We start from the raw sequence: 24,694 nt of genomic DNA on the forward strand, positions 1-24,694 counted from the left end.
AAAGCTTGCCAACAGTCCACAGTTCTCATAACTCAGTGAATTCCAGATTCTTCTTATCTTGCTTGCTTAAGCTTCCTTGGGCCTCTCATGGCCTTGCTGTATCTTTTGGGATTAGTCAGAGTTCATGCACCAAATATCCATTCCCCTGGGAGAACACTGTCTCCACAAGAGGCTGTGCTTGTGTCTGCACAGAACGAGGGCTCCGACGGATCCCCACACGATGAACCTGTCCGTTTATACAAGTGACGGCTGCCAATGAAGATTGGTGCCAATTCACTGCCGGTTTGAAGTTAACCCGTGGGAACTGTGCCCAGTTAACCGGGCTCTTCTTGGAGAATCAGTCAACAGAGAGCGTATCCTTGCGGGAGCAACCAGGCTTTCCAGCCACTGGGAACAGACTGGGAACATTTAAGCCCGGAAAGGGAACCACTGGACACCAGGGCTGCTTTGAGACGTTGATTCTGTGAGGCACAGCTCACTACAGAACAGAACGGCTGTTGGTTTTTATTGTTGGCTCAAGAGCATGGGTATGAAGGTTTTGCTGGTATGTTGTCCTGGGTTCAGCAGTAGCAGTCATTTTTCCCCTTCTTGGTAGCTGGTGCAGTGCAGTGTTTTGATTTTCGGCCTGGGAACAGAGCTGATAGCAATGTTTTGGTTTGGCCAAGGACTTTGTGAGCCTCATGCTCTGCCAGGGAGGAGGGGAAGCCAGGAGGAAGCAGAGACAGGACACCTGACCCAAGCTAGCCAGAGAGGTACTCCATACCACAGCACGGCATGCCCGGGGGGTAACTGGGAGTTATCTGGAAGGACACGGGGTCTTCTGAGTCGGACTCGTTTCTCAGCGGGTGGTACCGTGTTCTCTTCCCTTGTCATTTTCTCTTATCATTGTTGTCGTTGGTGGTAGCGGTGGTGATTTGTGTTGTACGTTGGTTGCTGGACTCTTCTTGTCTCAACCCATGGGAGTTGCACTCTTTCAATTATCCTCCACATCCCTCCGGGAGCAGGGAAGGGGAGAGCCCCTGGGGTGGGGGACACAGGCCTCGGTTGCTTCCAGCCCGGCACCTCTCACTGGGAGTCACTGATTGAGCTGTCTGGCTGGGTTTAAACCATGACAGGCAGGCACTATGGGACAGGCTCTCTGGGGCTGGCTCTCTGGGGCGTGCTCTCTGAGGCAGTGCTATGTGGCAGTACCTGGGGCAGAGCTATGGGTCAGGCTCTATGGGTCAGGTTCTATGGGACAGGCTCTATGGGACAGTCTCTATGGGACAGGCTCTATGGGGCAGGCTCTGTGGGGCAGTACCTGGGGCAGGCTCTATGGGGCAGGCTCTATGGGGCAGGCTCTATGGGGCTGGCTCTATAGGGCAGGATCTATGGGGGAGTGTCGTGGGTTCAGCAGTAGCAGTCATTTTTCTCCTCCTTGGTAGCTGGTGCAGTGCAGTGTTTTGACTTTCGGCCTGGGAACAGAGCTGATAACAATGATGTTTTGGTTTGGCCAAGGACTTTGTGAGCCTCATGCTCTGCAAGGGAGGAGGGAAAGCCAGGAGGAAGCAGAGACAGGACACCTGACCCAAACTGACCAAAGAGGTATTCCATACCACAGCACGTCATGCCCAGGATGTAACTGGGAGTTAGCCGGAAGGGCTGGGAGACTGCAGGGTTGGAGGAGGTATGGGTCGGTGCTTGTTCGGGCCTGGGGAGTGAGTTATCGGTTGGCTGGTGCTGAGGTGTTGTATTCTCTTCCCTTCTATTTCCTTTATCATTATTGGTGGTAGCAGTAGTGATTTGTGTTATACCTTAGTTACTAAACTGTTCTTATCTCAACCCATGGGAGTTGCATTCTTTTTGACTCTCCTTTCCGTCCCTCTGGGAGCAGGGGGAGGGCAAGAAGGGGGGGAAGTGAGTGAACAAGCCATCTAGCTGGGTTTAAACCAGGACAGGGAGGCTCTATGGGATGGGTTTTATGGGGCCGACTCTATGGGGCAGGCTCTACGGGACAGTACCTGTGGCAGGCTCTATGGGCCTGACTCTATGGGGCTGCCTCTATTGGGCAGGCTCTATGGGACAGGCTCCATGGGGCTGGCTCTATGGGGCTGGCTCTATAGGGCTTGCTCTATGGGACAGGTTTTATGAGGCAGGGTCTATGGGGAAGGCTGTATGGGGCAGTACCTGGGGCAGGCTCGATCTGATTGGCCCGCAGCTGCAGCCACGCCCCCCTCCCGTTGCCGTGGTTACCGGATGCTACCAGGTGGTGCTGTGGTACGGCCGGGGGGCGGGGCCAGCGCAGGAGGCGGGGCCAAGGAGCGCGGGAAAGGGAGGGGGTGGGGAAAGGGGGCGGGAAAGGGAGGGGCCGGGTTTGGGCTTAAACTGCGCTTGAATGGGTTCAAAGTGGGTTTCCCAAAGTGGGAAATGGGGAAAACCGCATGGAAATGGACAAAAAGGGATGGAAACCGGTAAAAACAGACTAAACCCGCATCACCCCCAGCACCCATTGAAACAAGGGGGCACAAAATCACAAAATGGAATATAGAAACCCTTATAATTAGTTTTAAGTAATGTTAAGTTTGATGGCTTTGTAACAGTAGCAATGGAAAATTACTGAGGTGCATGACACAGAGAGAAAAAAAATAGACTACAGCTTAGAAAACATACTGAGAATTCTCACAAGAGAAATCGTTGCAGTTGACGTAGTTGTAAGAAAAAGTCTAGAAGAACAGGACACGGGGATAAGGAGTATCTGGGAACCCCAGGTGTCCAGGGTGGGCTACAGTTCAACTACCTGATAAGTAGGAGGATAGGAGGATTATTATGTCTCTGGTGCTAACGAGCCAATTAAACTGATGTGAGCATCTACTGCGCGTGCTTCAAAGGCTGCCAGAAGTGATGAAGATCATTGGAAGAAGTAAACGATCCTCAGAGACCACCACCACCACCACAATTCTGCACGCAGGCGGGGAACCTCCTGGAAAATTATGTCACCCATACGTAGCCTCGTGAATAGGTATGTATGCCCAGTGGCTAGAAAAGGACGGCTTGTGTGGCAATTGAGAGACACACGTTAGGAGGAGCCCGTATCTCCTGGCGCCGCAATCAAGAATACCTGCTTGTCAGCTTGAAAACTCTGTTGGCAAGTTTGTTCCTGGAGTTTTCTCCAAATCACCATAGAGCCCCCAACACCCATAAAACCCCATCACCCATAACACCCATAGAACCCCCAGCACACACAGAACCCCCAGCACCCATCACACCCATAGATCCCCCAGCACCCATAGAACCCCCAGCACCCACAACAACCAGCATCCTGGTTTCAGTGCCTCCTATGTCCACTCAAGCCCGATTCCAATGGGAGATGATTCCAGCCCTCAGGGCCATTCCCACATGGATGCTCCAGCCATGTCCTCATAGCCTCCACATCAGAAGCAAAGACAAAGGAGGTTGGAGCATCTTCCACCCCATTCCATTGTCCCAGCAGCCCCATAGGGAAGAGCTTCTGAAGATCTCCCCTTTTTCCATGGGATCAAGGAATGGGAAAGATCCCCAAAGCTTAAAGAGTTGGAAATGGGATGACCTCAAAGAACAGGATTGGAGGGGGCATTCCAAGCTTCTCTTTCCCAAGTCTGGGAAGGAGATGCGGCGGCATTCCTGAAGGAGCGTGGGCTTGCCTCCCATCCTGGTGGATTCCATGGAGCACCAAGAAGTAAGTGCTATTCCGGGTCTATGGAAGCTGCCATAGCAGTGGATCATGGATCATTGGATCATGGGATCAGGAGCTTGGACAAGACCCTCAAGGACACCACGAAGCCCCCCTCTATCCCTCTTTACTCCATGAGGAAGGCCCTTTCCAAGCCATTCCCATTGGGAAGAGCGACCATGACCTTTCCGAGAGGCTTGGAGGCATCGTTCCCAGTTTCTCCTGGACATCCACCTCCGAGGAACGCTTCTGGGAAGGAATCTCCATCACTAAAGAACGAAGAGCAGAAGGGGTCCCATCGCTTGGATTCTATCCCAGATTCCCAACAGGAATTGAAGCAGGGAGATACGGAATGAACCTTGGACACATGGAGCTTCAGAACCTATCCCAGGGGTCCTTGGGATGGGAGCTCTTCCCTGTGGGAAAGATGGGATAATGGGAAGCGGGAGAGATCCCATCCATGCTGGTGGTGCCGTCAACCCAAGCCAGCTCTGCCGGCCTCCTAAAGGACACCGCAAGCATTGGGTCTAATGCAAGGATGAAGTCCTTGGGTGCCCAGCACCCACCTGGATGGGACCCCAGCACCCACCTGGATGGGACCCTAGCACCCACCTGGCACCCTAAATTCCATGGGTTTTCCAGGGGGTGGCGTTCCGCTCCTGCAGAAGGGTTTGGTCACCTGGATCAAGTGGAAGCACATTCCTAGATCATGGAACGGGACGGATGGAGCTTAAAGTGCAGCCAGGGCCACCTTGCACTGGAGCAGGTTGCTCCAGCTTGGCCTTGGCGATGGGACATCTCCCACCTCCTGTGGTCCCACCAGCCTCATGGGGAAGAACTTCCCAAGATCCTATCCCAAGATTCCCATTGTCCTACCAGCCTCATGGGGACGAACTTCCCAAGATCCCATCCCACGCTTCCCATGGTCCCATCCCTCCAGCTCCTCCTCCTCCTGATGCCCCCATGGACCCTGAAGGTCCTCTCCAAGCTATTCCAGGATCCGTGGACATTCCTAAGACCCCTTCTCTGGCTGTTCTGAAGACAAGGCGGACCATGGGCTACTCACCTTGCTCCTTGTAGATGTGGCCTGAGACAGGGATCCCAGCCCATCTGCTTGGATGGAAGCAGCCTCCATCCATGATCTCCAGGAAGTTCTCATCCCAACCAAGTCTTCCCACCAACGGACAATGTTCCCGCGGGAGCTCCAGGAGGAGAAGACAACCCCGGGATAAGAGGGACACGACTGATTCCAAGAGGTTGACGGCTCCCTATGGATGGAGCTCCAATAGGGCCACCAATGAGGGAAGGGTGCTCCAACCCACCCCTATGTCCAGAGCTCTTCCCTGTGAGGGTGGTGGGATGATCAGGATGGGTTGGATGGAGAAGCTGGGGCTGCTCCATCCCTGATCCAAGGCCAGCTTGGAGCACCCTTTAGAAGGTGGGCTCAAGGAGGAGAGTATCAGAAGCTATTATGGGATGTAACGCAGTGGTTGCACTCTACCTGTGACCTTGTAGGACATTGGGATGGGTTGGATGGAGAAGCTGGAGCTGCTCCATCCCTGGCCCAAGGCCAGCTTGGAGCATCCTTTAGTAGAAAACATCCTTCTAGAGGAGAACATCAAATGCTGCTCTTATGGGATGTACCAAAGTGGTTGCTCTCTACCTATGACCTTGTAGGACATCTCCCTATAGGAAGTGAGATCTTCTCCGTTGACCAGCACCAAGTGAGGACACTTCTCCATGGCTTCCTTGAGGGACATCGACTTCTTCACTCCATGGCGCCAGGCTTCGTAGTTACAGGTGACCACGAGGGACTTGTGCTGCTGCACCCCTACAACAAGGAGGGCATTGCCTTACAGCACCCATAGAACTGGACATAGAGCACCCATAGAACCCCAGCACAATAGCAGCCCACAGCATCCACAGAACCACCAGCACCCATAGAACCCAAGCAGCAATAGCAGCCCCAGCACCCATAGAACCCACAGCACCCATAGAGCCCACAGCACCCATAGAGCCCCTAGCACCCACAGAACCCCCAGCACCCATACAGCTCACAGCACCCATAGAACCCCCAGCGCTCATAGAGCCCCCAGCACCCATAGCAACTACAGCACCCCCAGAACTCCCAGCATCACCAGTACCCACAGAGCCCCAGCACCCACAGAACCCCACTGAACCCCCAGCAGCCATAGAACCCGAGCACCAATAGCAACCCCGGCACAGGCAGAACCCGCAGCACCTATAGAGCCCGCAGCACCCACTGCACCACCAGCACCCATAGAACCCACAGGACCCATAGAGCCCACAGCACCCATAGCATGAACTGCACCCGCAACACCCCCACCACTGCCAGCACCACAACAGATCCAGCACCTCCAGGACCCACAGAACCCACAGCATCCATTGCACCCCAGCAGCCCCAGCCCCCATAACACCCCCAGGGCACCGATAGAAACCCCAGCATACTCAGCACTATATAGCTCCGGTATTAGGGTCCTAGTGACCGCCGGATGCCTCCTGCCTGGCAGGGACAGGTCCCAGTGCCCCCCCCATAGCGCCGGTATCAGGGTTGTAGAGCCCACCCCCTGCCTCCCGCCCAGGTTCCTAGTGCCCGCCCGCTGCCTAGTGCCGGACAGGGACGGGTCCCAGTCACCCCCCATTGCTGCGATTCCAGGGTCCTAGTGCCTCCCCGCTGACTCCCGTCTCAGGGTCCTAGTGCGCACCCGCTGCCTCCTGCCCGGCAGGCACCGGTCCCGATGGCCGCCCCTATAGAACTCCGGTAACGGGATCCTAGTGCCCGCCCACTACCTCCCTCATAGGGGTCGTAGTGCCCGCACGCTGCCTCCTTCCTGGCAAAGACCGGTTCCAGTGGCCCTTCCTATAGCGCCGGTATCAAGGTTCTAGTGCCCGCCCGCTGCCTCCCGAATCAGAGTCCTAGTGCCCGCCGGATGCCTTCTGCCTGGCAGGGACCGGTCCCAGTGCCCACCCCTATAGCTCCGGTATCGGGGTCCTAGATCCCGCCCGCTGCCTCCCGTAACACGGTCCTACAGCCCGCCCGCTGCCTCCCGCAACCGGGTCCTAGCGCTCGCCGGCTGCCTCCCGCCAAGAGTCCAAGTGCCCGCCCGCTGCCTCCTGCCTGGCAAAGATCGGTTGCAGTGCCCCGCCCTACAGCGCCGTTATCAGGGTCCTAGTGTCCCCCCGCTGCCTCCCGCATCAGGGTCCTAATGCCCGCCGGATGCCTCCTGCCTGGCAAAGACCGGTCCCAGGCCCCCCTCCCATAGCGCGGTATCAGGGTCGGGGTGCCCGCCCTCTGCCTCCCGCATCAGTGTCCTAGATCCCGCCCGCTGCCTCCCGTAACACTGTTCTAGATCCCGCCCACTGCCTCCCGCATCAGGGTGCTGGTGCCCGCCCGCTGCCTCCTGCCTGCCAAAGACCAGTTCCAGTGCCCCTCCCTATAGCGCCGTTATCAGGGTCCCAGTTCCTCCCCGCTGCCTCCCGCCCAGGGTCCTATCGCCCGTCCGCTGCATCCTCCCTAGCAGGGACTGGTCCCGATGGCCGCTTCTGCAGCGCCGGTATCAGGGTCTTAGTGCCCCCCCCACAGCGCCGGTATCAGGGTTGTAGAGCCCGCCCCCTGCTTCCCGCCAAGGGTCCTAGCGCCCACCCGCTGCCTCCTGCCTGGCAGGGACCGGTCCCGATGCCCGCGCCTAAAGCGCGGTTATCAAGGTCCTAGTGCCCGCCCGCTGCCTCCCGAATCAGGGTCCTAGTGCTTGCCGGATGCCTCCTGCCTGTCAGGGACCGGTCCCAGGGCTCACCCCTATAGCTCCGGTAACAGGGTCCTAGATCCCGCCCGCTGCCTCCCGCCCCAGGGTTTTACTGCCCGCCCGCTTCCCCTCGCCCCAGGGTCCTATTGCCCTCCCACTGCCTCCAGCACCAGGGTCGCAGTGCCCCTGAGGCAATCCCCCTAAGGGCACTGAGGTCGGCCAAGGTGTTGGGGCTGACCAAGGCGTTGAGGTTGGACAGGTCTTTCAAGTTGGCCAAGGCATTAAGGATGGCCAAGGCATTCAGGTTGGTCAAGGCACTGAGGTAGGCCAAGGCACTGAGGTTGACCAAGGCGTTGAGGTTGACCAAAGCGTTCAGGTTGGCCAGGGCATTGAGGCTGACCAAGTTGTTGAGGTTGGCCAAGGCATTGAGGTTCATCAAGGCGTTATGGTTGACCAAAGTGCTGAGGTTGCCAGAGGCATTGAGGTTGCCAGAGGCACTGAGGGTGGCCAAGGTGTTGAGGATGGACGAAAGCACTGAGGTCGGCCAAAGCGTTGAGCTTGGCCAGGGCGTTGAGGTTGACCAAGGTGTTGAGACTGGCCAAGGCCAATCTCAACTGCTGAGGTGAGTAGCTCAAAAGAGGATGCCTTGAACACCGGAGAAGGGAGATCAGCGTCCAGAGGCCTCAACTCAGAGCAGCAAAAGCCACTAAAGGAACCTCAAGTCCGACAGGACCTGCCAAGGAGCCAGCAGCTCAGCTGATGCGATCAGGTGACTCACAGGGGGAGGAGAAAAGAGGAGCAGCACCAGCCCTGAGTGGGTGCACAAGTGACCAGGAATGCAGTGAACACAGCAGGCAGAGTGGGTCGAGGCAGAGTAGGCGAGCGGGATGGTGAGCACTCGTCGTATGACCAGGGCCCGGACCGAGAGCTCTGCTCTGCCTGCCCCGGTGGTGGCCAGCATAGGCACCCAGACAGAGCCGATGGCAGGGGAGGCTGCAGTGCAGAGCTCGGAGTGTAGAGAGCACCTGCAGTGGTCTTGTGAGGGAATGGCGCACAATGGGCAGGGCTGCACTCGGTGCTCCGTGGTCGAGGTCCTTCTGCAGCAGGTGGCTGAGCTGAGGGATGCCTTCAATAGGCTGCAAGATGTCAGGGAAGCTGAGAGTAAGCAGGAATGCTTGCTCCCGGCCCAAACTGTGCAGGGGCCTCAAGCGTCCCCTCTAGTTCATGAAGGAAAGAAGGAAACCGTTAACCCGGGAAGCTGGGAATTAGTGACAAAAAAAGAACAACAAAAAAATGAAGAAGAGGACAACAAAAAGCAAGGGGCGTCCTCCTAAAGCTCTTGTCCCCACGCAGAACCGCTTTGCTGTTCTGAAGGGGGGTAATGAGGAAATGCACTCAAGCCAGAAACAGCTGGCTTATGCACTGGTAAAGATCTCTACTGGTGCTGCCAGGAAAAAGTGGCAGGTGTAACAGTAGGGGACTCTACTTTGAAAGGGACAGAAGCACTCGTCTGTTGGCTTGACCCCGTCTCAAGGGAGGTGTGTTGCCTACCGGGGGCACAGATCAGGGATGTGGCAGAGAGGCTGCCTGCTCTAGTAAGTCCCACGGACTATTACCCACTCCTGGTGATACATGTGGGTGGCTAGGGATACAGACAGTAGTAGCCTGGGGAACATAAAGAAGGATTACAGAGCACTGGGAGAGGTGGTTAGGGGCTCTGGAGCTCAGGTGGTCTTTTCGTCCATTCTCCAGGATACAGGGGAGGACCTAAAAAAAGCCAGGAGGATTAGCCAGGTTAATAACTGCTTAAAAGGGTGGTGTCATAGTCAGGGGTTTGGGTGCCTAGAACACAGGACCCAAATGTGCAGGCCAGGTGTAGTGGGGGCTGGTGGAGCTGGTCTGATCAAGAAGGGAAAGAGCAGTTTTGGTAGGAGGCTTGCCAGGCTGGTCAAGGAGGCTTTAAACTAGATGTGTTGGGGGAGGAGGGCATCAGGTTACAGGCTACTTAGAAAAGACAGGCCTGGCAGACGGGGAGGTGCAGTTGCCCTTTATCTTAGGGATAGGCTGGAGAGTATGGAACTCTGTCTGGGGACAGGTGAGCAGTTAACAGAGAGTTTGGGGGTCAGGGTTAAAGGGAATATAGCTATGGGAGACATTACTGTGGGGATCTGTTACAGACCGCCTGATCAAGGAGAACCTGTGGATGAAGCACACTATAGGCAGATAGCAAAAGCCTCACGCTCACAGACCCTTGTTCTCATGGGTGACTTCCACCACCCTGACATCTGTTGAAAGCATGGTACATCCCGCCACAAGCAATCCAGGAGGTTCCTCGATTGTGTGGAAGAAAACTTCCTTCTGCAACTAATAGAGGAGCCGACACGGAGAGGTGCCATGCTTGACCTCGTACTCACCAACAGGGAAGGGCTCATTGGAAATGTGACGCTCCAGGGCAGCCTTGGATGCAGCGATCATGAGATGGTCAAATGTGAGATCCTCAGGACAGTGAGAAGGGTGTGCAGCAAGCTCACTGCCCTGGACTTCAAAAGAGCAGACTTTAGCCTCTTCAAGAACCTGCTTAGTAAGGCTCCATGGGATATAGCCCTAGAGGGCAGGGGGGCCCAAGACTCTTGGTTGATATTCAAGGATCACCTGCTGCAAGCTCAGGAGTGTTGCATCCCAACTAGAAGGAAGTGCAGCAGGAGGGCCAGGAGACCTCCCTGGATAGATGAGGAGCTCCTGAGGAAAATTCGAAGGAAAAAAGAGGCTTATAAAAGGAGGAAGCAAGGACAGGTGGCATGGGAAGAGTACAGGGATGTTGTCCGAGAATCTAGGGACCAGGTTAGGAAAGCTAAGGCTCAGTTAGAATTAAACTTGGCTAGGGATGTTAAAGATAACAGGAAGGGATTCTACAGGTGCATAGCAAATAAAAAACAGACAAGGGAGAACGTAGGCCGCCTCAGGAAGCTCTCAGGAGAACTGGCTACACAGGATTTGCAGAAGGCTGAGGTTCTGAATGACTTCTTTGCCTCTGTCTTCACTGGCAAAGGCTCTGACCAAACCACCCAAGTCTTGGAAGGCAGATGCAGGGACTGTGAGAATGAAGACCTTGCGCCCACTGTAGGAGAGGATCTGGTTCGAGACCATCTTAAAAATCTGAATGGGCACAAGTCCATGGGTCCTGATGAGATCCATCTGAGGGTCCTGAAGGAGCTGGCGAATGAAGCTGCTAAGGCACTGGCCACCATATTTGAGAAATCATGGCAGTCAGGTGAAGTTCCCGACAACTGGAAAAAGGGAAATATAACCCCCATTTTCAAGAAGGGGAAAATGAATGACCAGGGAATTACAGAGCAGTCAGTCTCACCTCTGTGCCTGGCAAAATCTTGGAGCAGATTCTCCTGGAAGTCATGCTAAGGCACATGAAAATCAACAAGGTGCTTGGTGACAGCCAGCAGGGCTTCACTAGGGGGAAATCCTGCCTGACCAATTTAGTGGCCTTCTATGATGGGGCTACGGAACTGATGGACAGGGGTAGAGCAGTTGATGTCAGCTACCTGGACTTGTGCAAAGCGTTTGACACTGTCCCACACAACATCCTTGTCTCTAAATTGGAGAGACATCAATTTGATGGATGGACCACTCAGTGGATAAAGAACTGGCTGGATGGCCTCACGCAAAATGTTGTGGTCAATGGCTCAATGTCCGGCTGGAGACCAGTAACAAGTTGCATCCCTCAGGGATCGGTGTTGGGACCGGGTTTAACATCTTCGTCGCTGACATGGACAGTGGGATTGAGTGCGCCCTCCTCAGCAAGTCTGCCAATGACACCGAGCTGTGTGGTTTGGTTGATATGCTGGAGGGAAGTAATGCCACCCAGAGGGACCTCAACACACTTGTGAGGTGGGCTGATGCCAACCTTGCGAAGTTTAACCATGCCAAGTGCAAGGTCCTACACACCTGGGTGGGAGCAATCCCAGGCACAGCTACAGGTTGGGCAAAGAAGAGATTCAGAGCAGCCCTGTGGGGTGATGGCTGATGAGAAAATGAACACGAGCAGGCAGTGCACACTTGCAGCCCAGAAAGCCAACCGTATCCTGGGCTGCACCAAAAGGAGCGTGACCACCAGGTCGAAGGAGGTGATCCTGCCCCCCCACTCTGCCCTTGTGAGATCTCACCTGGAATATTGTGTGCAGTTCTGGTGTCCTCAACATATAAAGGACATGGAACTGTTGGAACAAGTCCAGAGGAGGGCCACAAGGATGATGAGGGGACTGGAGCACCTCCTGTAATGAAGACAGGCTGAGCAAGTTGGGGCTGTTCAGCCTGGAGAAGGCTGCGTGGAGACCTCAGAGCAGCTTCCAGTATCTGAAGGGGGGCTATAGGGATGCTGGGGATGGACTCTTCATTAGGGACTGTAGTGATAAGACAAGGGATAACAGGTTAAAACTTAAACAGGAGAAGTTTAGTTTGGATATAAGGAGGAAATTCTTTCCTGGTAGAGTGGTAAGGCACTGGAATGGGTTGCCCAGGGAGGTTGTGAATGCTCCATCTTTGGCAGTGTTCAAAACCAGGCTGGACGAGGCCGTGGGTGATATGCTTTAGTGTGAAGTGTCCCTTCTCATGGCAGGGGGGTTGGAACTAGATGAACTTAAGGTCCTTTCCAACCCAAACTATTCTATGATTCTGTCGTAAGAGCTTCAAACCACAAGTGCTGTCATGAAAAACACTTCTCTTACTCAGCAGATCGAAGTGGAATACAAAATACAAAGCTCAGCTTCAACCGTCATCATTGTGCCCATGCTATCGATTACAATAAAGTAGCAATAATGCCAGGAAAAACGCAATCCCAGATCCATCTTTCCTCTCTAGGACAGCTGAGGACTGTATGAGAAAGTACAACCTGAGCAAGCTGAAGTTAAACTAGTAAACGTCAGAAGGAATGTGCAGGAAAAATATTTCAGAGTCAGAACTGAATGCAATAAACACCTAGAACTAAAGATAGTAGAAAAGATCACTTCTTTTGGATTTTTGTTCTGGCTTGGTTTTGGTAGGTGTCCTGGGTTCAGGAGTAGCAGTCATTTTTCTCCTTCTTGGTAGCTGGTGCAGTGCTGTGTTTTGACTTTCGGCCTGGGAACAGAGCTGATAGCGATGTTTTGGTTTGGCCAAGGACTTTGTGAGCCTCATGCTCTGCCAGGGAGGAGGGGAAGCCAGGAGGAAGTAGAGACAGGACACCTGACCCAAACTGACCAAAGAGGTATTCCATACCACAGCACGTCATGCCCAGGAGGTAACTGGGAGTTATCCGGAAGGGCTGGGGGACTGCAGGGTTGGAGGAGGTATCGGTCGGTGCTTGGTTGGGCTGAGGGGGGCAAGTTATCGGTCGGCTGGTGCTGAGGTGTTGTATTCTCTTCCCTTGTTATTTCCTTTACCATTATTATCACTGGTGGTAGCAGTAGTGATTTGTGTTATACCTTAGTTACTAAACTGTTCTTATCTCAACCCGTGGGAGTTGCATTCTTTTCGATTCTCCTCTCCGTCCTCCCTCCGAGAGCAGGGGGAGGGCAAGAAAGGGGGGGGAAGTGAGCGAACGAATTACCTGACTGGGTTTAAACCACGACAGTAGGGTTTTCTTTTTTTTTTTTGGTTGTTCGTTGGTTGTTTTTCTTAACGGAGTTATGTACAAATTTATTACTAGGGGAATGGATCCCTGTTCAAACAGATACTCAATATATGACTAATATCAGAAAAATAAGATAAGTCCTCAGTACAGGAAGATGAATTGCGGAGTTAAATGATGGTATGCTGCAGGCAGGGATTACCAGTCACATGGTACGCAGAAACAAACTTGCACCCTCTCTCCCATGCAGTGAAATAAATAACATGATTTGTAGGCTGGTGTCAAATGTCACCATGTCTTTCCGAGAGTAGCATATGACAGCACCACGGACTCAATTATGATTTGCTTAGCTGCAAAGCCAACCAACTTAAAACCAATCTGAACAAAAACCAAAGCAAAATAAATGCCTTTTGTTGGTAAAAAAACAGATCAACAGGTGAGAAAACAGAATAGGAAAAAACATTGCACTGTCTCACATTAATATAACAAAAATCAGAAACTCTAGATGTCACTAAATGCAATGAAGTTTGAGAGCCATACTCATAACCAGAAACCTTATCTGTCTGCATCTGCAACATTTTGAATGAAAGACAGGTTGCAGTAGCATGGAAAATATTTGCTAAGGTGGACGCTTCTCAAGCATTACACACTATTTTTGACAGTCAAAGAAGCCAACATTTTCCCAAGGCTCTGTGAATCAAGTTTGAATTTGATGACTGATTTCTTCAAAGATGTGACGACAGTTGGCAATGATCCAGCCCAATGCTGCTGGGAATGAGCAGGATTTTCCCCTGAACCTGCTGACGAATTCTAGGGCCCCAAGCAGTTCCAGTGAAGAGCTGTTACTGACTCTCAGTATTGTCTCCTGTTGACGTCAGTCAGTCAGAGAGCTTTAGACTGGCAGAAAGGCCAGAAAAACCTAGAATGGAAAATGAGGAAAGGCAGACTGGAACATGCCGAGGAGATTGACAAGAGACTGAAGTTCTGTGCACAGCTATTTCAGCCTGAAATCTGGAACAGAATCAGATGGGAAACTGCTCAGGGACAGAGAGACTTTCTGTGGCAGAATGGTTAGAGAAACAAAGCTTAACTCTCAAATCTGTGAAGGCAGAGAATGAGAACAACTCAGAACATGGGGGAGTGGGGCAAGAGATGGCAATGGGGAAGGCCAAAAGGAAAAGTCACTACCAGGAATTCTACATTTCACAAAAGGATGAGCGCCTGTCTTGGTAACCCTGCTGTGTCTTTAACTTGATTTTTGCATATATAAAATTTATTTTGTTATGCTTATTTAGGAAAGGCATGTGCTCCCTTCTTTAATATATCCTACACCAGGTGCAAGGTTCTTTTTATTCCTCTGGAAGATAGGTTGGACGTGTGCTGTCTACAATAGTTTTTTCTAACGTATTCACATTACATGTAAAAAGCTATTAGAAAGAAGCTGCGAAATCAGCCAACAGAACTCTGAACCTCAAGTCTACCGACCAAACCTGAATATCAGTTGCATCTATTAAGCAGTGGGCAGTGGGAGGGGAATAGGTTTATTCTTAAAAACAAAGCCAGAAAGAACTGTGATTACCCAAGTAATTTCAATCTTCTATTTTTGAAGGTGTCACTGTTAAATTTAAAACACTGACATACTGCATAGTGAAAAAAAATATGTTACAAATACAATTAAATATAAAAAACTCCAAAATTAAAAATTGGAGAAATGTTATTCACAGACAAAAAACAACCCAACCCAACCCAACCAAAAAAGGGGGGGGGGGGGGGGGGAAGAAAGAAATCTAGGATAAAATTTTGACCCTTCAAAGGAAATCAAAAAAAAAAACCACCAATACCTTATTGACTTCAGTGAGGGTAGGATATCACCTACTAACGACTCAGTTCTGACAACACTCTAGACTGTGCAGTCCATTCATTGGAAATGCTGTCATGAATGAGAGAGGCCTCAGATTAAGAGCTTCATGCTACCTTCCTTTCTGAAATGTTTTTAAGCACCGGATTTGCAACGATAGCCTACAGCAAGTCTTCCAGATGACCCACACCGCCTACCACTAGACATGTATACACAGTGCCGTCTCAGAGAAACCATATTCTAATAAATATGGCTTCTAATTCTAATAGTGTCACACTTTGTTTTTAGGCTATAGGTCAAACCGCTCTTCGGCACACACATTTGATATAGGTCAGACCTAGCAATTTCACTTAGCACATGCTAAATGGATAGCAGACAGTTAAACTGTTTTTTTGTTCTGAGGCTATTCAGATGTTCTGACTTAAAGCCATCAGCCAAAATACTCACTTTCAATGAAAGTCAAGAAAAACATACTTGAAAAATATTTTACTCGCTCACCGCTCAATCCACAAAAAACTATGAAAGTATCAGAAGTGATTTTTTAATCACTTGTAAGCACTGAGTTGTTAAAACTAATGTCTCCCTTGATACTTGACCAAGCACATCACAAATAATAACCACGACTGTTAACTTGTCTTAACGAAAGTCTCCAAGGATATAGCGACTGGCTGTAAACAACTGACCCAACAGCTTCTGCTGAAATGTGCGTGAGGACTGCACAATTCACAAAGGTATTCTCTGCCTCATGCCTCCTAAGTCTTATTGAACAAAATACAATTAAACAGACAATGCACCATAAAACAGCAACAGAGGAGCATTCACAACAGATTTTTCCATCTATCAAAACGGGGTGTAACCACTGCCTATTTAGAATGATTCTTAATCTTACCCACAAGCTCTGCACATTCGCTGTATATCGTATATGGGCAAGAGCATCTAAATCAAATGTTTATGGTACACTGCAAAATCTACTTGATATTTGGGTAGCAAAAGTGAACCAATTTTCATTAGATATGCAGCATCTGTAGAAATTCATTCTTTTTATTTAGGTTTGTAAAAATTATTTACAGAATCTAGTTCTGTATGTGTCAATTATATTTAATTTGAAACATTTTTAATCCATTTGGGGTTAGCTTAACCTCCTGACTAAATATCCATTTTTATGAGAATATAACTTTTTAATACAGAGGAATGTCTTGAGAATTGGTTGTTCAATGTTTTTCCTTTACTGGCAGATGCTAGAGTAGAATTTATTATATGATTAAAAAAAAACGCTCAACAACCTAGCTTTAATATTTTAGTTTTACCTTTAAAATCTTGTGTTCTTATGTTGCCTTTCCAGTCTTTATCCCCAAAACTCACACATAGGCTTGTTGTCTTAAGACCAGTGAAAGTTCTTCTATTAATTTTTCTAGTGACAAGCAAGCAAGAGTGATGAGTATGTTTCCACCTTTATTACTCATTTTTCACCCCTTTGGGAAGTAAGACGATGATCCCTGATATGGTCATTCTGTGAATCTATTCCCACTGTAAGTTAAAATCTTGTGTCCACTTAAAGATGACTAACACTGAGTGATCTACCGTTTTTTATTTTTTCCCAAAGGCTACAGTAGCCTTCCAGCTAACAAATCACACTAGTCAGTCTGAATTTTCTACTCATTAAGTTTAACCTTTTAAGCCTTTTTTTATAGCCGGTTGTATCACATTACCATTTCCTCATTATCCTACCAATGCCTGCTGTTAACTATATGCCAAGTACTGCAGCACTCCACCTTTTTAAGGAAACAGGGTCTTTCACCTGAAATACCCAAGAAAGGCATTAACCATTTCTACTTCATCTTCTGTTTTGACACTCCGTGATTCTGAAAGAATGCGTAAGTTCCCAACTGCGGTCATACAGTAACTGTCTGGCAGGGACACACCACTTCATATCTCATGAGGAAAAAAATATTAACCATATTTTGAGATATTCATAACCTAGGAACAGATCCAACAGTGGCAAAGAATTATGCTCTCAAAAAAAAAAAAAACAGGCAATAAGAAATTCTAAGCTATGCTGGCTCATCTTCATTCAAAGATTACACACCTGTAATATCCCAGAGTGGCTTACAGCTGCATGGGTCTCACTTGGAAAAGGTATCATATGATCCGGAAAAAAGCTCTGTAACAATAACAATTTGTATCAAAGTTCAAGAAAAATAAATATAAAACTTCCTATCCCTTTTGGATGTAAAATTAAAGTTCTCCATGCCCTGCAAGACACTCCAGGTTCTCTGATCCAGTAATTCACATTTACCTTACTATTATTCCTAAACTTGTGGCATCTGATAAATCATTTGCTGAAAACTGTAAAAATTTTGAAAAAACATCACCAGTTTCTGGAAGCAAGGGGGTTTCCTACACCAGTACCTGGCCCTTAGTGCTGTTTTTCTAGTAGTAATTTCTATTGCTGTTGACATGTAAGAGTTGCCTCGGGGTTCAACGGGCTGCAGAGCAGGGGCAATATATGCCAACAGTGTTTTCTATTGCTTTCCTTACACTAGAAACCCAGCAAAACATTTTGGAAAAACTTCCATTAATAGAGGATAAGTCCTAACCACTTTGTGTATGAGTATCAGATCTGACAACATCAGTAGGTTATGGTTAAAAAGTCCACATTTAAAGTGTTGATTTCATTATCACAGAAAGCTCAGGGGGCAATTTATGGACAGACCTGCAGCTGGGGAGTTCAGTACAGTCATGCAAAGATGAACCAGGCAAGAATGTGATCACTACTTATGAAGTTTTCTCAAGGTCTGGACAAGTTCGAGGCTAATATTCCCTTGACCAGCCAATGTTCAGTGACCTTCATTTCTAATAAAACTGAACTACTGGTAGGGTGGATTCATATCAACTCATTTCTGATAAAGCATCCCTGCTACACCTGGGTCCACAGTACCCAGAAGAATGACTCAACAGAAACAGTAAGGTCTCTGAGCAATCACAGTTGCTTATGCTAGTCATATCTGCATGTCTGCCACACTCCACAGCTGGTTCCACGCACCGGTTAACCAACACACTTCTTTGAAAGCTCTATGTTGGGGAGCATATTATTTTCTCAGAGAAACACAGGTGGAGAAAGAAAAAAAACTCAGATCACTTGGATCTTTTGTTATCTTAATATTTACCTTTTCATCCTTTTCACAGGTAGATAATTTGAGCTCCCTTCCACTGTTCACCTTTCAAGTCCTCATACATTTCTGCTATTCCTCCCTTTGACATCTGAAGCAAACTGGCTTTACAAGAGACAGCATTGGGAGTGACCCAAACACACCATGCATGTGAGCAATCAACGGTGAACTCCTCCAGCTGAGCCAGGACTGCTTCCACGGCCTTTGTCATCAGCCACAGCCTGAATTAGCAACATTAACCTTTGGCAATACCCTTGAATTAGGAGTTGTCTTTGCTCTCCTTCCATTCCTTACATACACTAACTCTGGCTTCACTTCCACTTGCTCCTAACAGGCTACAGCTGCTCACAGCCCTTTGTGTCAGCTGTCATTTAGCTGCAGCTGTGAGAAGCTGCCACAGGGCACCACTGGCCCATAACATCCGATTTTCACTTAAACAATAAAATCCATCCTTGCTACAGATGCCCCTCCTCACACTGCTTTATGTTTTGCTGTCACTTGACAGAAACTTCACTCAATTTCAATCACTTTATTTTGTTGCAGGTCTATGTGCAAACATCAATAAAGTTAAGCCCATGCCTGCATGATGTTTATAGCTGAGATTAATTAACAGCTGAGCTAGTGGAGAGGCAAAGATGTGTTCCTTGGCCTCCCTCTGCTCAGCTTTGGGCCAAGACAGGAGAGCACGCCTGCTGTCCTGTGACTGGTCACTGCGCTAAGGTGGTCGTGTGCTCTCAGAAGCCCCAACAGAAGGTGGGGATGCTCAAAGGCTGGTAGTTGCGAAGCAGAGGAGGAGAGGTGGGCAGGCTGCCTTACCTTTCCTGGGCGGTAGTCTGCTGGCCCTGGCTTCCCTGCTTTGTCTCCTCCAAGGCTGCTTTTGGTTCCGTCGTGTACATACATGGTAGGTCCTTTTCCGTAGATGTCCAGCTCCACCTTGTGGAAAGCAGCAGGACCTGGTGTCTGTAAGAGAAGCAGGGAGGTTGCTGGGTACACAAGTGTTCTGCTGACAGGCAGGGTACTCAACAAAACGATCACACCCTAGCTATGTATCATGCAGTGGATGAAACAAGCACACTAAAGCAAAGTGGGCAGATATCCCTGTATAGTAAATAAGTAAAATAATACAAATTGTGTATAAAAATATAAGTAAAGTACAGAGGACAACTGGCAATGCACCACGTCAGTACTGCATAGAGAGAACAGAGACTGAAGAAACACATCAGCAGTCAGAACCCAACCATCCTCCAGGCCCACACTTCAGCTGGAAAGCCCTGTTGCAGCTGATGCTGGGAGCAGGTTACAGGGAAAGTTCCTACAAGGCGCATCCACCCACAGGTGAGGCCTCAGATTTGGCTCCAAGAGGCTCCTGCTTTTATGCCCTTAGAAACACAAGGGGCTTTATGCCAGCTGTCACTGTTTACTCGTGGGGCCGTGCAGTTTCTCATCATCTCAGTGTTGGCCACACCCAGAGCATTGGCCAGGCGCCCCGGCCTGCCCAAGTGGGAAGCTCTTAAAACAGCTGCACCCTCATGGTTTCCTGCCTCTTTCTGACAAACAGTCACCATGAACATATACATATGCACTCTGCGAAACACACTGTGACAAAATCACACTGTTATGTCTCTTAGTCATGAGAGGGAATCAATTCTCAGCGAGGTTCCCATCCATTACACGCTCACAGCCAAATCCAAGTAGAGGAGCTGTATGCACGTAGAGATGGAGATGCAAATGGAGATTAAAAGAATAGTATGAAAAAATATTTTCACAAAATAATTGAAAACCACAAAAATTGCCTTCCTGATGTAGACACTCAAGTTTTCTACTGCAATAGAAAATAATCTGAACACAAAAAAACTCCCTTGGAGCCAAGACTACCCATTTTCTAAGAGCCTTCTCAGCTTTCATAATGGCACAAACAATCCTGAATTCCACAGGAGAAACTCAAACGTAAGCTTCTGTTTAGCTGGACGTTTGTGATGGATGATCTGTGGGAGTACGGGCCTTGAATAGCCCATGAGGGAGGGCATCTCTGCTTTTATAACAGGGACACAGGGCTATGACTTCAGTTTTCCAGAGAAAAAGAATGTTGTGCTTTGATTTGATTAACCCTACTGTGACTGATGGAAGAAGCCTCAGCATCTGTGCTTCAAGCAGCTTGCTTGCACAAGTCACACAGTGTTTATGGTGAAGATTTCCTGTGCCACAGGCCTGACAAATTCCCTTTTAAGTAGAGAAAGAATGCATTTCACATGGTATCTGCAAACTGTCAACAACACTAATAAGAAGAGGACTTGATCTTACAAAGTGCTGTGCTTATTCACCCCTGCAGATAGAAGAGATCCTTCAAGTCTGTGCCGTGGGCTTCAGGTGCTAGTTAGGCCATAGTGCCTGTCCATCACAAATCCATGGATCCTGCTGACAATTCATTTTAAACTACGGTACAGTTCCCTCAGCAGATGCAGCATCAATACCTCCAGATGTTTCTATAGACTAGTGCCAGTTTGCTTAGCCACTGCACTCACACAAAGCAGCAAGTCCAGTGTCTGCAAGGAAAACGGTTCTTATCCCCATGAGGGTGCCCATGCACAGTCACTGTATCTCACAAGCCAGATTCCACCAGAGCTGAGAATCATGAGTCTGCTGTTTTCATGGTTGCCACCAAATAGTTCAGGCCTGCCTTTGCACCTGCATCAGGACTGCCAGAAAACACCAGTCTGCGGCAGTGCCTATAATCTACCAGTTGTGGACATGCAGTATCAGTTCACTCCTTCTCACACCCTTTCCCCTGACTGCAAGGGTGAAGGACAGCCTCTACCTGGGCCAATACCCTTGGGTAAGGAGCATTCTGGAGGGCAGATTTTGTCTAGTTAGGCCCACCAGCACTTTTGGATCACTCACTACTGGGGCGCTTGAGCCTTTTGGGCATCTCCCCACTGCCCCAGTCCTGCCAGCCCATCTGTGCCAAGCACTTACAATCAACTGAGGGAAGCAGAGTAATGAGGACATATTTAAGAAACTTAAAATGATCAGTAATATTAAGGCTGTAAATGACAGAATCACAGAATACCTCCCTACTGAACACAAGTGCACGTGTCCTGTCTTTCACACAACTGACTCCTTTGCTCTTCAAGATGCCTTCCTCAGCTTACACGGTTTACCTTTAATGCTTATTTCTAGTCAAGGTGGTTTGAATCCTACTAACCCTTAAAGCTCTCACAATGCAATTAGAGCAACCCAAGCTGGATCAAACTATTTTTACAGAAGTCACCTGTTAGAAACATGCATGCATGGAGGTAAAGTGCTCTTTTGTTAGATTTATTCTCAATTACCTTTATGCAGATGTTGGTTTGGGGCTGCATCTGTGGAGCTATTGGTGACTCCCATCCAATGCAAGCGGGTGTAGTCACTGGCAGCAGATGTCTGCATTCAAGATATGGTGCCATCTGAGGAAAAAGCCACATCACATCATGTCATTAAGGCTCTCAAGAGGTTTTCAGTATTTTCCTGGTTAGAGTCTGAAGCAGCAAAGTCACTAGAAACATTGAAGCTGATAGCCACAGCTGCTGGTACCGATCCTTACAGCTCAAAGGCTATTGAGAAAACAGGAAGACAACTGGAAAGAGTGACGTTACTGACAACTAAAACTAGGCCAGAAAGGTACTAAGTTAGTTTTCAGTAACATTAAAAAGCCAGAGAGAAGACAGTTACAGGCACCACTGTACAAATGTGGTGCTCTTACATATATGCCCACGCCTGCCACTGTTCAAAGTTTGAGGCAAGATTCTATAGCTATGACTCAAGCAGTAATTACTAACTAACCGCACTAGTTAGCACTGGAACAAGGTGCATGCGCAGGTCCTGAAGATGCAGTGGTTGTTGTTGCAGCATGAAGAGGAACCTGAATTTGGTCAGGTTTCCTGACACTGCCAAGAAAACACAATTTACTTTTCCAGTCTTAGCCTTACTAACATATCTGGCACTTGAAGGAACCTATGGTTCATTTTGCTCATCATTTAAGAATTACATCCAGTGCTAAAGGTATTGAACAAAGTCACAGAATCCCAGACTGGTTTGTGTTGGAAAGGACTTTAAAGCTCATCCAGTTCCAACCCCTGCCATGGGCAGGGACACCTTCCACTGGAGCAGCTTGCTCCAAGCCCCTGTGTCCAACCTGGCCTTGAGCACTGCCAGGGATGGGGCAGCCACAGCTTCTCTGGGCACCCTGTGCCAGCGCCTCAGCACCCTCACAGGGAAGAACTGCTGCCTAAGAGCTCATCTCAGTCTCCCCTCTGGCAGGTTCAAGCCATTCCCCTTGTCCTGCCCCTACAGGCCCTTGTGCAAAGCCCTTCTCCAGGTTTCCTGCAGCCCCTTTAGGCTCTGGGAGCTGCTCTGAGGTCTCCCCCCTTAAGGAGCCTTTTCTTCTCCAGGCTGAGGAAGCCCAGCTCTCTGGGCTGTGGGTGAAGGCCAATGATGCACAAGGGGACGTGGATGAGAAATTAACCAAATATACTGTACTTTCATACACTGGTTTTTGCAGTCAAAGCAAAATGCAACGGCTTATGAACTTGATCTTGAAAACAATCGAGACTGCTGCCATGTATGAGACAGCTCATATGTCAGCAATACTGTTTGAATGCATAGAATTCAGTGCAAGTCGAGTTGGTGTATTTAAACATGGTGGTTAATTTTCTAAGTTCCTTAATGAAATGCACCCTCATAAAAATCATCATGAAATGCAAACAAAGTCTGGAGGCTCAATGTTCCACATGAACACAGAAGTTTTTACCTGGATTCAGAGCTCTTACTCAGACCTGATTTCATTTCTACAAGAGCATTTGTATCTCCTTCATGGTTAGCCTTCCCTGGAAGAGGGATTCCAAATGGGACCACCTGAGGAACGGAGACAGAGCCAGCCACCACTTTCTCCACAGAGCTCTGGAAAGAAGAAAAACAAAAACGCAGACAATAATGTTTCTGAGCAGAACAATGCACTGAGAGATACGGTCTTTGAATGGGATTCCTGGATTCGTTTCTCTTACAAGAGAGAACACCAGATTCTTTAAAGTGTTATTCCTCATTGCACAATTTTCACATCGGAAAGGAGCAAGGTCCTAACAACCATCCCAATTTCCACTTATGCTCCTGTTGCAGAACTGTGAACAAAGCTTGAGATGAGCTCTGCTGCTTTCACTTCACTTTGACCTTCCTTGCTCAGGTCTGGTTCCCATGTGCTCTATGCAAACAGCTTTAGCATCACACATCAATGATGCATGGCAGGAGGGAGTCCCAGGGAAGCCTCTGCACCCTGATGGCACATTGGAGCCAGCCTCGTTTCATTGCAGCCACCTGAATAGAAACAAGATGTCCTGCAAAGGACTAAAGCAAGACAGCCGTTGTTTGAGCTTATCTCAGCTTATGTATGCATTAAGGATATACCTATCAAACGGGTGCCAAACCTGACTTTTCATCATTTCCATAGTCATTACCATGTCACACAATTCAAGAATGACAAATTGCATTTAGATACAGTAACATTTTACAGCACACAAAGATGTACTCCAGATCTTGGGAACTGATCCTCAGGGCCAGGAAACGTCTGCACTGCAGTGTTTCCTTCTGTGACCACCCCTTGAATCCCCCAGACACACCTTTTACCCTGGTCACCATCGCACACAGCGCTGATTCAGCACGGCAGGGGTTCCGCAGTCCCTGCTCTGTCTGGGGCTGTGCCCATCTCCTTGCCTGGGTTGCCCACAGCAGTGGTTCAGGACTGGGGCAGTTCTCAGGCAAACTCTCTTGGGCTGCACACACACGGTGTGCACGGGACACACAAGGTAGGAGGATCAGATCTTTACCTGATGCGGGTAAATGGGGACCTATGGGGCTGAAGGGGGAAGCTGTGGGGCTAAAAGGGGGATCTGTGGGACTGAGATCTATGGGGCTCAATGGGGCATCTATGAGGCTGAAAGGAGAGAGATCTAGGGCTGAAGGGGACAATCTGTGGGGCTGGGGTGGGCATTAAAGCAGGCACTATGGGGTGGGATCTATACGGCAGGGATTGATGGGGCAGGATCTATACAGTGGGATCTATGGGGCAGTACCTGTGGCAGTGCTATGGGGCAGGCTCTATGTGGCAGTACCTGGGGCAGGATCCATGGGTCAGACTCTATGGGGCAGTACTTAGGGCAGTGCTAAGCGGCAGGATCTATGGGGTAGTACCTGGGCAGTGCTATTAGGGAGGCTCCATGGGGCAGTACCTGGGGCAGCGCTATGGCGCAGGCTCTATGGGGCAGTACCTGGGGCAGGACTATGGGGCTCGGCAGCTCCATCCCCATAACCCCAAAGAAGGGGTCCGGGGCCAGTTGCAGCTCCAGCATCTGGGCCTAGGCATCCACCAGCACCTGCAGGCTGAACACAGGGGGCTATGGGGTGGCTATGAGGCACTCTGTGGGGCTCTATGGGGTCTCTATAGGGGTCCATGGGTTGCTACAGATATCGACGGGGTCCCTATGGGGCAGCCTTTTATGTTCTCTATGGGTCTCTATGGGGTACCTATGGGGGCCCTATGGGGTCTCTATACGGCCTCTAAGGGTC

General features: G+C 49.5%; 1 long non-coding RNA gene across 1 annotated transcript in view; it reads right to left on the reverse strand.

Annotated features, from left to right (window-relative positions):
* The window catches only part of LOC133262003 (uncharacterized), a 180,596-nt gene extending 156,663 nt beyond the window's left edge, over window positions 1-23,933 (reverse strand). Inside the window, exon 1 of the long non-coding RNA XR_009741198.1 lies at window positions 22,887-23,933. This is a non-coding gene — a long non-coding RNA (uncharacterized LOC133262003). The remainder of the gene's footprint in view (window positions 1-22,886) is intronic.
* Window positions 23,934-24,694: the final 761 nt, after the last annotated feature.

The sequence above is a fragment of the Pezoporus flaviventris genome, unplaced genomic scaffold (genome assembly GCF_033815535.1).
Source record: "Pezoporus flaviventris isolate CSIRO_AGI_PZ_B2104156 unplaced genomic scaffold, CSIRO_AGI_Pfla_v1 ptg000178l, whole genome shotgun sequence".
Taxonomy (NCBI): domain Eukaryota; kingdom Metazoa; phylum Chordata; class Aves; order Psittaciformes; family Psittacidae; genus Pezoporus; species Pezoporus flaviventris.